Here is a 15,024-nt window from a genome sequence, read left to right on the forward strand (position 1 = left end):
CTACCAGGAGTATGACGGGCTCCGACCCGTAGGCCGGGAACCACCTGACTTATCCGTTACTTTGAACATTATAAATCATAACTCAAAGAACACCTGCACGCAGAAAAGGCCCAACATAGGAATATCCGATCATTCAGCACATATGTACATATGCGGACCGACAAGGTCGCCACAACACAGCGTATATCATAAAGCCGGTAAGGCTAATAGTAAAGTATCAAGAGCTCAAAATAAGGCCGACAAGGCCACCAATATATTATACCATAATATGAACCGGTGGAGCTACAAAACCTACGGGTCTGATCCGTCTCCCTGCCTACCTGCGGGCATGAGCGCAACGTCCACAAGAAGGGACGTCAGTACGAATAATGTACTGAGTATGTAAGGCATGAATAACAACATAATGTAGATATGAAAGGTAACATGGAATATGAGAGATAACCTGTACATCTGGATGCCTCATAAGGCGGATGCCATGCATGCTTAGCCTTAAAAAAAAACATTTTATACATATACATAGTACCATGCCCGGCCATTAAGGCTCGTGTCATATATATACATCATGCCCGGCCACCGAGGCTCGGTGTTATCATCATTAGCCCGCGTCCGGGCCTCCCGCGTCCGGGACATATCATAACATGGTAGGTATTGGATGGTGTGCACATCTACGTGCCATGCCCGGCCGACTATAGCGCTAAGGAATTTGATAATGTGAGAAAATACATACATATATATAAAGCATGCATGAGAGCCAAATAAAAGTCAAGATTTCTATCGGGTTTGGTAAGGCTTGGTACCTCCGATTTATGTAATGGAGCAATCATCATCGCTATATCTCACCTTGAAGGAACTATTATTATAAGGCGAGATCAACAACAATGAATAAAAATAAAGAAAATCACGAAAATAACTCAACATTTTCATATTCACATTGAAATCATAAGTTTGGGACTTTTAAACATGAAATCATCATCATTCGCAACCATCATAGAAACATTCTCATCTTTAGCATCGTCATTAACATTGTAAAAACATGTCCGTTGTTGTTGTCATAAAAGCTTATAGAATCATAATTCTTTGACTTGAAAAATAGGGACATTTTGGAAAACATTTATGGATTATCAAGAAAAAAGTCATGCCTTTGAATCATGAACTCTAACTTTTGGAAGTAAGGAGGTCATGAAACATATGTAAGGAATTATAACATAGGAGTTTCTAGAAATAGGATCATCGTCATCACAAAACACGTTTATCTTTAGCATCATAAGAACTCCATGAATCATGAATCTCTAGCTTTTGAGAATAAGAATATTCTTGGAAAACATTTATGGATTCACATAGAGGGATCATGGGACATTTGGAAAACACTTATTGGGTTCATAAGAAAGGAATCATGCCTTTAGAAGAAAGGGACTAGCCTTAACATACGGGAAGATAATTTCTCGACTTCCAACTTACTTCCGACTCGCAATCTACATATAAAACCATTCATACTATTGTTAGGCTCCTCATCATGCACTTGTCTCAAACCTTTAATTAAAATCCTTTTAGATTCTGTCGAAATTCGGGCAGCATCTCCCCTGTTTATATGCCTAGTCTGAAATCATAATATCAACAACCAACAACAACAACAATACCAAAATCAATAACATCATTTCCAACACCAATATGTACCATAAAACGGCCCACATGCTCGTTTTCCAACTTCCCGTAACTAACCAACTTAGTACACAATTATTTAACGACTTTGTCTCCGTAAATAAGCCTTAAATAATACCAAAGGAGAAAGATCCATACCTTTTTTCTTGTTAAGACAGCAATATCCTCAATATCCACGCTAAAATCCACTGCAAAACAATACTAGAATCACAACCATGCGTTACCCGAACATAAACCACTATTCCGCGACTTAAAAATTGCTCACTTTTGATTCCCTCACTTTCTCTCTTCCAATTTCTGGAATTTTCCAGGAAAAACCTGATGAAAAAAAGGGGGGTTTGACCCTTTATATAAGGGTCAAATTCGGGTCGGGTCACTGTAGCAGTATGGTAGCAGGTCGGTTACTGTAGCAATACTATAGCACGTGTTTTTGCTCTGCCAGCTGAACTTGTAACGTCCATAATTCTCTATTCCGATGTCCAATCAATGAGCGGTTTATTGCGTTGGAAACTAAACTCGACGAACTTCATTTTAGGCTTTTAAAACACCTTAAAACTCCTCATATTCCTGGAAAGATACCCCTCCAAAGTTGACCTAAAATTTTGTCCTTAATTCTGCCAACTTGTTCCAAATTTTTGACAAACTTATTTTCGTTGATTTGCTTAGTCCTGGAATCTTCCACAACTCCCCTGCATGATATTTATCATTTATTATACTTGATAATGGCCATGTTCTTGTATTTCAAAATAATCTTTCCGATTACGACTTACGAGATCGTAATTCAGACTTCATTATTACATACTTCCCATGCCTTCCAAAACATCATGGGACGTCTCCGATACTCCATTACTACGGTGATGTACGTGGCATGCTCATGCTCTGAAAGTGCGGGGTGTAACATCTAAACCATAAAAATAAAAAACCTTAAGCTAATGACAATAAGTCTTCAAACAAAAATGGACATCTATGTATATAGAACACATTAACCTAAAGTTTACAAATAAAACTTACTTCGGGCACCTTTTCAACCCCTAAAATGACGATTTGAACGTTTACGTATCCTTGATGTATTGAGCCTACATTATTGTATGCAGAAAAAAATATCAGGTTTTATATAAAATATTGACGTTTCGGAGTCTTGACACACGACTAATCGTTGGTCAAACAAAGTATGGAAAAAAACACTAAGTGTTGCAAAAAAAAAAGTTGGCCAATTTTTTTTTTTTTTATGTTCTATAGGCGTATTTTCTTTGCGTTATAGAAAAAAAATTCAAGCTTCTATAACGCACATAAAATAGCGCTAATATTAAAACCCTTTTAATAATCTTTATTTTCAATAAATCTAAACCCTAAAAATAAAAAACCTTAAGCTAATGACAACAAGTCTTCAAACAAAAATGAACGTCTATATATATAGAACACTTAAACCTAAAGTTTACAAATAAAACTTACTTCGGGCACCTTTTCAACCCCTAAAATGACGATCCGAATGTTTACGTATTCTTGATGTATTGAGCCTACATTATTGTACGCAGAAAAAAATATCAGGTTCTATATAAAATATTGACGTTTCGGAGTCTTGACACACGACTAATCGTTGGTCAAAGTATGGAAAAAAAACACTAAGTGTGGCAAAAAATAAAGTTGGCTAATTTTTTTTTTTTGGTACTGCATCTATAACGCAGTATTTTACTGCGTTATAGAAAAAAAAATTAATCGTTTCTATAACGCAGTAGAAAATTGGGGGGGGGGGAGTTAAAAACCTTTAAGTAACGGCTTTATTTTTGTCACGCCCCAAAACCCACCACAGACGTGACCGGCATCCGATGTCATAAACAACGTCGGAAGAACCTAAACAACATAATAATAATACTTGAACCGCCGGGTTCAACATTCGCCTCAACGATTTATACATTAAATGTAACAAATCATGAATACATAAACTAAATCAGCGGAAGTCTTTAATATCATAAAAGTTAATCAAACGCGACGATGCCCAAGAGTTAACAAAACTCAACAACTACCCACAAGAATGTATACTATGGAGCTTAGGATAAAGAGGTAATAGTTTAACTCATCGGGACGCGGTCCAAAAACTAATAATAAATGAACAAATAATAGGGTGTCCCACGAATGAACGTGTGGGCTCACCAAATAAGCAAGAATAGCAAGTCCTTCTTAAGCGCACAGTATCACGAACACACTTTCTCCTCCATTACCTAACATACCATAAAAAACAACGATAGTATGCACGAGTACTTCGTACTCGGTGAGTGCCTCGGGGACAATGAGTAATAGAAAAATAAAATATAATACCACATAAAGAAATCGGTTCGAAAAAAAGATAGTATTAAAAAGCTGTCATTCCCTTTATGATTCTTAATACCGTTTGTTGAAGTTACAAAACCATTTATAAAGCCGTACAAAATCCCAATTTCAATTATGCTTTAAATCGATCGGGCATAAATATCCTTTCCATAATAAAGATGGACATCACAATCGCATATAGGCCCGACTCAATATCAACACACCGCAATACACCGGAATATGGATTCACGATGGCTACTCTTCCTCCCGAATAACAAGGCAATTAATACACCCCCGGGTAGCGAACCTCGGTGGCCACTCTTCCTCCCGGATGGCAAGGCAATTAATACACCCCATGTAGCGAACCGGAGTGGCCACTCTTCCTCCCGAATGGCAAGGCAATTAATACACTAGGATCCATAGTGGCTACTCTTCCTCCCGAATAGCAAGGCAAACATAACAACAAGGTCCATGGCATAGAAGTCGACTCACAATTCTTTGTCTCAGTAGTCACACCATCATTTAACGTTAAAGTTCATTATGCCATTTCAAAGAGTAATCCATTCCAATCAATATTTTGAAAACGTACAACTTCTTTACAAAGATTTTCATGTCCCAATTTATCAATGAGAATGTCGTTACCAACTATTAACTAGCATTCATAAGCATCTCTTCGTAGAAGAAAACGTTCATAATATCTCATACATATATATAGGGTTTGTTACAATATAGGTTTAATGTGGGTTTGTCCCCTCACACACATTAACCACCATTTAGACATGAATTAGGGTTCAAGAAACATGAAAAGATTACTTTTCCTCCCATTCATTAAAGAATCTTGAATAAAATTTATACTTCCAACAATAGTTTCAAATAGTGATTTTCATTAGAATAAGTTTTCAAAAGAGAGAGATACAAATCACCTTTATGGTCAAAAATGATTTAAAAGAGACATACAAATTACAACCAAAGAGTTCGTAAAAACCGATAGAAATAGTATGTTCAAAAGAGACATACATCCAAAATAAGGTTTTTAAAAGGGAGACATACCTTAATTTGTTAAACAAGGTTTAACAAATCCCTTTTCTAATGAAGAACACCCAAACCCTAGCTTGAATCACTTTGGGAAGAATTATGTTGTAAAGCCTAGGTTTTGGTCATAAAATCATGTTAGAAAGGGATTAGGAACTTGAATTCAACCTAGAATCATGATATCACTTACCTTGTGTGGTTCTTGAGGCTTGGGACTTGTTCTTATTGACTTTAGGGTAAATTTTCGTGAATGGGGTGTTGGGGAAATAAACCCCAAACCTTAAATATAACTGAAAACGCGTAAACCTGACTTTTTGACCTAAATCCGACCCGTTACGCGATGGGTCCGCGATGCAGGAACATCGCAAAATGTTCTGCAGCTCAATACTCAGACTTGCGCGATCGGCTCGCGATGCGGGGCCATTGCACGCGCCCCCACGCGCCTGAAAATGCGACGGGTGTCGGTTCTGCACAGTGTTCGGTAAAATGGACATAACTCCTTGTACGTAGCTCCGTTTGGGATGGGCGACCTACCGTTGGAAAGATATTTCAAAGATCTACAACTTTCATTGAGGAAGTGCTTCCAAATTCGTAACACATTGTCATAAAAATCGCCTAGAAGACAGACCTACCAAAATTTAGGCGAATTTAAGAGGCCTTAAGAACTTCACTAGTTGGCTTGGCTTCAAAACGACCATCTTCCACCCGAATTCATCAAGAATGGATTCATATCGACATAATATCATCTTAATACTAGATTTTTACACATTCACACCTAGTTCAAGTTTACGAAGTGTTACAATTTTCAATAAATCTAAACCCTAAAAATAAAAAACCTTAAGCTAATGACAACAAGTCTTCAAACAAAAATGGATGTCTATGTATATAGAACACTTAAACCTAAAGTTTACAAATAAAACTTACTTCGGCACCTTTTCAACCCCTAAAATGACGATCTGAACGTTTACGTATCCTTGATGTATTGAGACTACATTATTGTACGCAGAAAAAAATATCAGGTTCTATATAAAATATTGACGTTTCGGAGTCTTGACACACAACTAATCGTTGGTCAAAGTATGGAAAAAAACACTAAGTGTTGCAAAAAATAAAGTTGGCCAATTTTTTTTATTTTTTTTTGGTACTGTTTTTATAACGCAGTATTTTACAGCGTTATAGAAAAAAAAATTTAACTGCTTCTATAACGCAATAAAATACTGCGCTAAAGCAGTTGACGGCTCCGTCTCCCTGAACTGCTTTAGCGAAGTAATTTACTGCGCTAAAGGTACTTTTGTTACTTTTTTTTTTTTGTTAGGGTATTTTGGTTCCACATGATTTTTTTTGGGGCATTTTGGTTCCGGACTCAGTGCTAGACTTCATATACAAGAAACTCCTTATTTCACTCGGCTTTCTAGAATTTATTTTTCCTGTATCGATTTGAAATCTTGACTCTATTGACACATTACAGTTGTTGACCTTCCAACTGAAGAAGGAGCCAATTGCCAAGTTTTCACCGTGACTGAGTACCATGAGAAGCAACATCGGATATCCTAATCGCTAGATTTAATACACACAATTTATTGCTAAATCAATGATAAGGGCATCTCAAATCAATAGGATTTTAAATCTCCCCGCCTTTAGTAAGTTGTCAATTCAAACATTCAACCACAAGATTCAAATAATATTTTAATACATTACACACATCTTTAATTTATGACCAAAAGAATCAATAGATTTTTTATTTTTTAAATTTCGTGTCCAATCAAATTAACATACTTATAAGAGTAAATATAACTGTATATAACAAAATCAAAGAACAAAGATAAAAAAGTGGACGAAAATAAAATGAGTTGGAGGTCAGCATATCGGGTACATCCTGTAACATAGTACTACAAATAGTTTGTACAAATTCTATCACTCTGCTAGCAACATGCCAAAATCGACAATATCCCAGTGCAGGCACCCTTTTTGTTCTTGCATGAAAAAGTGAAAGCAACCTACTGTTACTCAGCACACAGAGAAACAGAGAGACAAATAATTAATTGGGAAAAATGACAGGTTTGTGATGGTTATGTATGCTTGAATTTTGAGATTTCTCGAGGCCCTTCTTAAGATTATTCAAGAATACAAGGGTCGTTTCTTGCCCTCTAATATGGTTTGTGTAGATGGAACATCTCTAGGAAATGAATGTAGATAAAATTACTTGTCAAATTAAACTCAGCAAATTATAAATTAATCATCAAAGTTTTAATGGAATTGGTATAGTAACCTCTTTACTTTTTGTGTGCAACTCAAATTTTTATTTTTTGTTTCATACATTACATGTTTTTTTGTCTTTTGTCAGCTTTAATAGATAAAGAAGATAAATTCATCAATCATAATACACATGCATTATTTATGCCATGACTTTCCTTTTCACGCCTAATAATACTCAAATTGGAAAAAAAAAATTGGACATTAATAACGTAGTCACACAAAATTTATCTAACCTAGCTAAAAGATAAATGCAAAAGTATGAAAGTGAAATTAATGGTGTGGCTATACAAAGTATATAAAACTGCGCCTACGTACTAAAGGAGCTATTCGTATTGGAGCACATTATATGTACCGTGTCTTTATTTATTTTCACCTAGCGGAAGATTATATAAATGCGTATGATTGTAACTTCCTCCCAGTTTATAATATTATCTTTGTTAAAAAGGACTGCTAATTTTAAGTCGCTCTACTTTGAGTGCGATATATTTTGTTGCGTTGTGGAACCAATATCTCAATAATCACTGACAAAACTACATTTTCAAAGAGGTAAAAGTAGAAGTAGATATCACAAAGCCCCTACTTAGTGAAATAGAGTTTGAATTCACACCTAATAATCTAACTGGAAAAAGAAAATATTGCACAGCCAGCCAAAAATGTCCAATCTAAAATCAGTACAAAACTGTGAAAGTGAAATTCGACCGTTAACTTATAATCCCTTTTCTATTTAAACGTAATCTCAAAATCATACTTATAAAAGCAATAAGGAATTTATAAGTATATCAATCAAATTACACTTCAATCTCAAATTATAGTCAATTAAATTACACTCTATACTGATCCCTTGCATTTTTTTTTTTCATGTTACAACTTAAAAACTCACATTAATATTTAATATAAAAGTATGATCCATAAATAACCTAATAATAAAAAGACAAAACCAAAGAATCTATCTATATATAATAGGAGAGGCAAAACACTCTTGGAATGCCAAGTGTAAGCACCACAAAATTCCTATTTAAAAATACAAAGTGAAAAAAAAAATGGAAGGGTAAAAAAAACTGCAACATGGAGCGGATTATTACTCAAATTTAAAAATACAAGAAATAACTGCAAAAAAAAAAAAAAAAAAAAAAAAAATCACAAAAAAAACACCACAAAATAAATCACGTTTTTTTTACTCCTTTTTTTCAGAAAAAATTGCAGATCTTTTACATTATTTTTTACAATTAAGAAAAAAAAATTATTATACTTTTGAATTCAAAGCAGTTACAACTTCTTAGTATAGTTTTCCTATATTCTTTTCAATTTGTTTGTTTGCTTTATTCTCAGTACGGTTTTCTTTCCTTCTCTTTGCTTTCTTTATTCTTAGAATCTCAGTAATGGTCGCAGCCTCTCGGGGAATGACTTGATAAAAACGTTGGAGCAAAGAGTCAGGGAGATCGTTGAAGTAATTTCCAATTCGGTGAGTGGTAGATTTGTATAACTACATTGAAAATAAATCTTCTTAATTCTTTCTCATTATGGTAATTCTTATTGCTTATAACCAATGTTGTAATTCTTAATGTAAGTAGAAACTTTACAGGCTTAAGATTCGCTAATCTTCTATACCAAAAACAACATTAAAGATGATTGTACAATATTTATAGTTGCTTTATTTATGAATAGAACCACGATGCCCTAAAATGACTAGATTTAGGGAATGACAATGATTTAATTCTTATAAAGGTTGAAACTGGTTGAATTACATTCTGCTTCTCCATTTTCCTCTGCATTTGTGAGTTATGTTATTTTTTTAGTTCAATGTTGATGATTTTTAATATTCATGAATTTTTTTTGTGATTATTTTTCAAAGGTCTTTATTTTTTTTTTATTTTTTTGCTTTTCATAATGTCGCCTAACTTTAAATTGCATATACGTATAAAAAAATCTACATATCATCTAACGTAATTTGCATATGCACGCAGAATAGAAGGACCGATGTTGACAATATACTTTCACTTATATTGACTAAGTGAGATCGGGTAAAGTAACAGTATAATCTTGGGATAAGGCACCATTACCCCCCTGAACTATACCCGAATTTGCTACGACACACCTTACCTTTCCTGTAAACCCTATTACCCCCTAAACTTATTTAAAACGGAATAATTACCCCCCTAAACGCCGATGTGGCAAAGAGAGTGTGTTTCACTCTCTTTGAGAGAGTGAGAAACATAAAAAGGGAAAACTTAATTTTTTTTTTACGAAAAATCTTATTTTCTTAAAAATTTGAAAATAAATCTAGTCTTCCACATTTAGTTTTAAAAAACGGGTTTTCCACATGTTAAGAAAATAATTAATTTTTTCAAAATTTTATAAAAATTCAGTTTTTTTTCACATTTTGGCAAGAAAAACATTTTTCCGGATTTTATTTGAAAAATAAAAGTGTCTAAGAAAATGAAATCAAGATTTTTTAAGACATTTTAAAAAAATAATCAAGTTTTCCATATTTTTAACAAATCCATTTTTCCATATTTAAAAAAAAAAAATCATTTTTCAGTTTTTTTTTCTTTTTCAAAACGGGTTTAAAAAAAAAAACAAATTTTCAATTTTTTTTTTATAAAAGGGTTTTAAAAATCCTTTTTTTAAAAGAAAATTCGGTTTTTAATCCATGTTTTTAGTTGTTTTTTTTTTTAAATGGGTTTAAAAAGAATCAAATTTTCAAATTAAAAAAAAAAGACGGGTTTTAAAACTCTTTTTTTTTAATGAAAATTCAGTTTTTTATTTTTATTTTAAAAAAAATTGACACGTAAGCTGAAAAATTAAAAAAAAAGAAGAAAACAAATAAATACACATGTGGCAAGGAGAGTGTATGTCACTCTCCCATATGAAGTGGGCATCGGCGTTTAGGGGGGGTAATTATTCCGTTTTAAATAAGTTTTGGGGGGTAATAGGATCTTTGGGAAAGGTAAGGTGTGTCGTAAAATTCGGGTATAGTTCGGGGGAATGAACGGTGCCTTATCCCTATAATCTTTATAAGAATATAATGGTTTATTATCTTTTGACTCAAATACTGTGGGTTAGATTTTAATTGCTAAAATTTGTTACTTAAGAAATTGTATTGGGTAAACTGTAAAATATACCTTCTAAATCGTCGGTGTGAGAAGGGATAATATATTGTTGAAAACTGCAGATTGTTGTTCTAAGACTTAAGAGGGGGACAGAGATACAACTGAAAATTGCTAATTGCACAAAATACTAAATAATAATTATTAATATTATTTTATAAGAGATTCATAGAAAGACGTACTTCATCCATTATTAGTATGATAAAATTGTTATTTTCTTCTCCAAAATAATAAAGAGTACTTAATTGCACTAAAAGTAAGTTAATTACTAAACTCTAAAGGTTATGCCAAATAAACCCTTTCTTATGTAAATATTTGATTCTGTTACTATATTAATCACACATTTTCTTTCATTTTTTATCAATTGAGCTACAAATTTTTGCTGCTGTTTTCAAACGAAAAATTAAGCTTTTTGTGTGCGGTTAGTTTTCTTGAATTGTTTCTAACAATGATAATTGTCTAAGCTTACGTTCTACAGTGTTTAAAGTAAGTTGAATGATTTCTTACTTTTAGCTTTTTGTACAATGTTGATCAAGTGTGTTAAAACAAAAAAAAGGGTAGATAACGATTTATTTTTATTGGAGTCATAATTGGTAATTTTTCAAATGTAGGAACTTAGCTACATGTTAGCAAAAGAATGATAATGCATATTTTTTTTTTTTTTGTTGTCAATACGTAATTGTTTTAGACCTAATAGAAAATTGTGTGGCATGATTATATTTGAAATTTTATTAAGTGCTCAAATATATAAAATCCCACTTTTAGAAAGTAAAATAAAAAGAAAAAGAAAAAACAGCAAATTCACAATGATTATGAAAAGTTGAAAACTAACTGAGTAACTAAACTAAACCAGGAGCATTTGATTTTAATTAAAAAACGTGTATAAGAGAAACTGAGTAACCAAATAAGGGATGTATCCCTTATTTTCGAAGTGAGTAACGAACTGAGTAAATTTAAGGGATGTATCCCTTATTTTCGGTTAGGGATTTTCTTTTCTTTAATATTTTTTATAAAATTATTTAAATTTTGAGAGTAGAGTGGTTAATTAGTAAAAGATGAAGTGAATAAAATTTGAATTTAATAATTACATTACAGTTTTGGAGATGGTTACAACTTCTCCACTTTATCACCTTTATCGTAATTATAAGAGTTTTCAAAGTTTATAGTGGTTTAGAAAAAATTGTCTCTTCGATTTGTCTTACAAGCCGAAAGAAAAAAAAAAGAATGGATCAATGGAAACTTCAAAGACGATAGCACACGAAATCGGTGGAGTAAGGAACGATGCGTTTTGATTCGGGCTTCAGTGTTAAGAGCAATATCGTTGGATCCCATCTTCTTGAGTTTGCCTATTACTCTACGAAGGTAAGCTTGATACGCACTTTCTTCAAGGTTTGTTCCTGAGACTCAAAATACATCTTACTTTGTTGCAGTGTTGTGGTTATCTTTTGAAATTTTATGTGCTTAATGCAGGGCCTTTGTACAAAGGTCAGTCGAAGCCTAATCAATTGAAGGAATACTACGATGCAGATTTGGGGAATGAGAGGTTTACGGCCCTGTTAAATTTTTATCCATTCTCTTTTTATTTGTAAACTGACTCCACACGTCAACAACGAACAACATTCGATCAACCGGTGGCGAAGAGATGCAAGGTTGAGTAATCACTTCAAAGGCATTGAAATACTCATGAATGATCTCTCAAGTTCTTCCACTCCCTTGATCACAATTTGAATTTGGAAGCCCGTTTGGACTCTTTGGCGTGTTGGTAAGGAAACTCATCATGACGTAAATAATCTTTATAGGAAGAAACCAATCTTTTTGCGAATTTCTATTCGCTATTTTGCTGAAGAAATCATAACTGTTCATTGTTTTGCGGGCGAAGATAGGTTTTCTCAGGAAGGGTGACAAAATGCATACGGCATTTGCGACGAAGAGCTCTACTAAGTAGTAATTTTTATTGCTGATTTCCCTTTGCTGAATTAGAGGAAATAAATTTTACTTTCTCTCTCTTAAAAAGAATAATCATCAAAGTACAAAGTTCAATGTTTTAATTTGAAATATCATATTTTAGTTGAGAATAAAAATAAATTTTAACTTGGCATAGTTATTTAAATTAGTTATTATCCTTTTTAATATGATAGTTATGCTATTGTGTCGATACATTGGTTAAAAGAAGATATCTCCATTTGTTTCAAATTATTTCAAGTTTTCATCGTATTTTATTGAGTGATAAATGCCACCGCTAAGGATAAAGGCATGCCTTTTTTGTGAAGATGGCTACATATAGAGAATAACCTTCAAAGGGAGATGTTGAATCAATTTGAGGAAGCTAATGGCAAATGGAAGATTAATAAAATGTGGTTTAACATGTTTTGGATGGTATTAATGGTTAGTGTAATAACAAGATAGTTGACATTTTTTTTTTTTTTAAAGAAATACAATTTACTGTGTTCAAACAAATCATATTATAATTTGCTATGATTAATATTTTTTAATATCAACCGCGCATCGCGCGGGTACGAATACTAGTAAAGATAAAAAGAGAGGAAAGTTGAGAGGACACGTGTAGGCAGTGGGTATGTCCTCTGTCTGTTGTCACAATAATTATTACTCCCTGCATCCCAAAAAGATTATCCTCTTTTGACTTGACACAAAGTTTAAGAAATAAAGGAAGACTTTTGAAATGTGTGGTCCAAAACAAGCCTTAGATATTTGTGTGGCTATAAATCATCTTATAAAGTTAAATTGTTTCTAAATATAAAAAGGGGACAATTTTTTTAAAACAGACTAAAAAGAAAAGGAGGACAATCTTTTTAGAACGGAGGGAGTACTACAAAACCTTTTGCTCCATTCGAAGAGCATGCAAAGACACTGTGACTCCTACTTTACCGCTACGCATATCCCAGTGTCAGACAGAGGCACCCTTTTTGTTTTTGCATGTAAAGGGTATGTAAAGAAATGGCCAAATACATACATAGCCCTTAAACTTGAAATAGTACAATATTCCATTTAGACATCTAAACTAAGCATACGACCTATTAGACACTTGAACTACTCTCAAACTGTGCCTATTAAACACTTTAGGCACAATAGTTAAAATTGTCAAGTGCGTGGAGGTTAATTGGGGGTGACATAGCAGAAGGACCAATAAATAAAAAACACACCACCAAAGATTAAAAGAAAAAAACATGTACCAAAAAAGGAGGCCTTCATCTTCTTCTTGGAACTAGCAGAAACGAGCACAGCCCTGCCCCTTCATTTTGCTGGGAAAGAACAATATGACACCAACTAGAATTTTCTTTGGAAATATACCCACTTTGTTTGGAAACGCAGAGTTTCAATATCTTATAGACCCACTTTGTGTGGAAACACAAAGTTGCAAAATGGCTAAAAGAAATGATAGAAAATGCAAGATAAACTTCTTCCGTGCCGGGAAATGGAAAATGGTGCTCAGCGGACATCGGCCACCATGATGTCTTCATCACCTCTAATGCCCAAAGTCGGCATATCAGTGCTTCTTGTTCAGGAAAGTAAGCTTCGATAGGGAAATTAAGCATCTTTCCTCTGTCGATCATAATACCGCGAGTCCGTGACTATGTTCGAGGAAGGTTTTGAACTGTGTGCAATAAGGTTGTATTTAAATTTTGAGATTGAATGATGCTGTTAGAATTTTGACTCATTATGTAGTTTATATTTATTTGCTACTTAAACATTGATACACTAGTTCTGTAATGCCCAGTGATTCTAGATTATCGCTAAAAGAAAATGGCAGAAAAGCTTTTGCGGGGAATGACCGGAAAATAATTGAAAATGTGTTCTGTTCAAGAAGAAGAAAACAATGGAGAAGAATTGGTTTAAGTATGTGGCTGACGAAAATTGAGGGGAAAATGAATGTGGAAGAATGAGCGGATATAGAACAGAAATTGTCCAAACATTCATTTCTCTGCCGAAGTATTACATTTTCCGGCAAACACTTTGTTGTGGCTTAGGACAACCATTCCACGCGCCTACTTAAATATGAAGCACGTACACCTGCCATGTCATCATTTCGTGTCTCATAGACACAGTTTGAGAGTAGTTTAAGTGTCTAACAGGTCATATGTTTAGTTTAGGTTCCTAAATGAAAAATTGTGACAAGTTTAAGGGGCTATGCATGTATTTGGCCTAAAGAAATTCATAGAAAATCAAACTAAAGAAGTCTCGTAAAGAGAACAAACAAAACAAATTGAACATGATAGAAGAAAATACAACAGACACATCCTCCTAAAAAATCTAGCACCTTAATAAAAAGGAAATAGATGAAAAGAGAAATACAGAATCAGTGCAATTTTTTTTTGAGTTTTCATGAGAAAATAAATGGAAAAACAAATACAGAATCAATGCATAATTTTCTGAGCTTTTGTCGACACCCCCGCAAACCGATTAACATTCAAGAGTCTTCTTCATTGAGCCAAACTATAGCATGAATCTAATTTGCAGCACTGATATGTAGCGGCAGTTCTAGTTCAAACATGGAATGAAAAAGAATAATCTTGGTTAGGGGTTCATGAAACAAAATATATGAATTTATATAGATAAAAATAGAGGAAAACCATAAAGTAACTTAAAAAAATTAAATTGAATATTTTGGGGTTGTGAATGTGAATATGAAAAGTATGTGAGTTAT

The sequence above is a fragment of the Lycium ferocissimum genome, chromosome 5 (genome assembly GCF_029784015.1).
Source record: "Lycium ferocissimum isolate CSIRO_LF1 chromosome 5, AGI_CSIRO_Lferr_CH_V1, whole genome shotgun sequence".
Classification (NCBI taxonomy): domain Eukaryota; kingdom Viridiplantae; phylum Streptophyta; class Magnoliopsida; order Solanales; family Solanaceae; genus Lycium; species Lycium ferocissimum.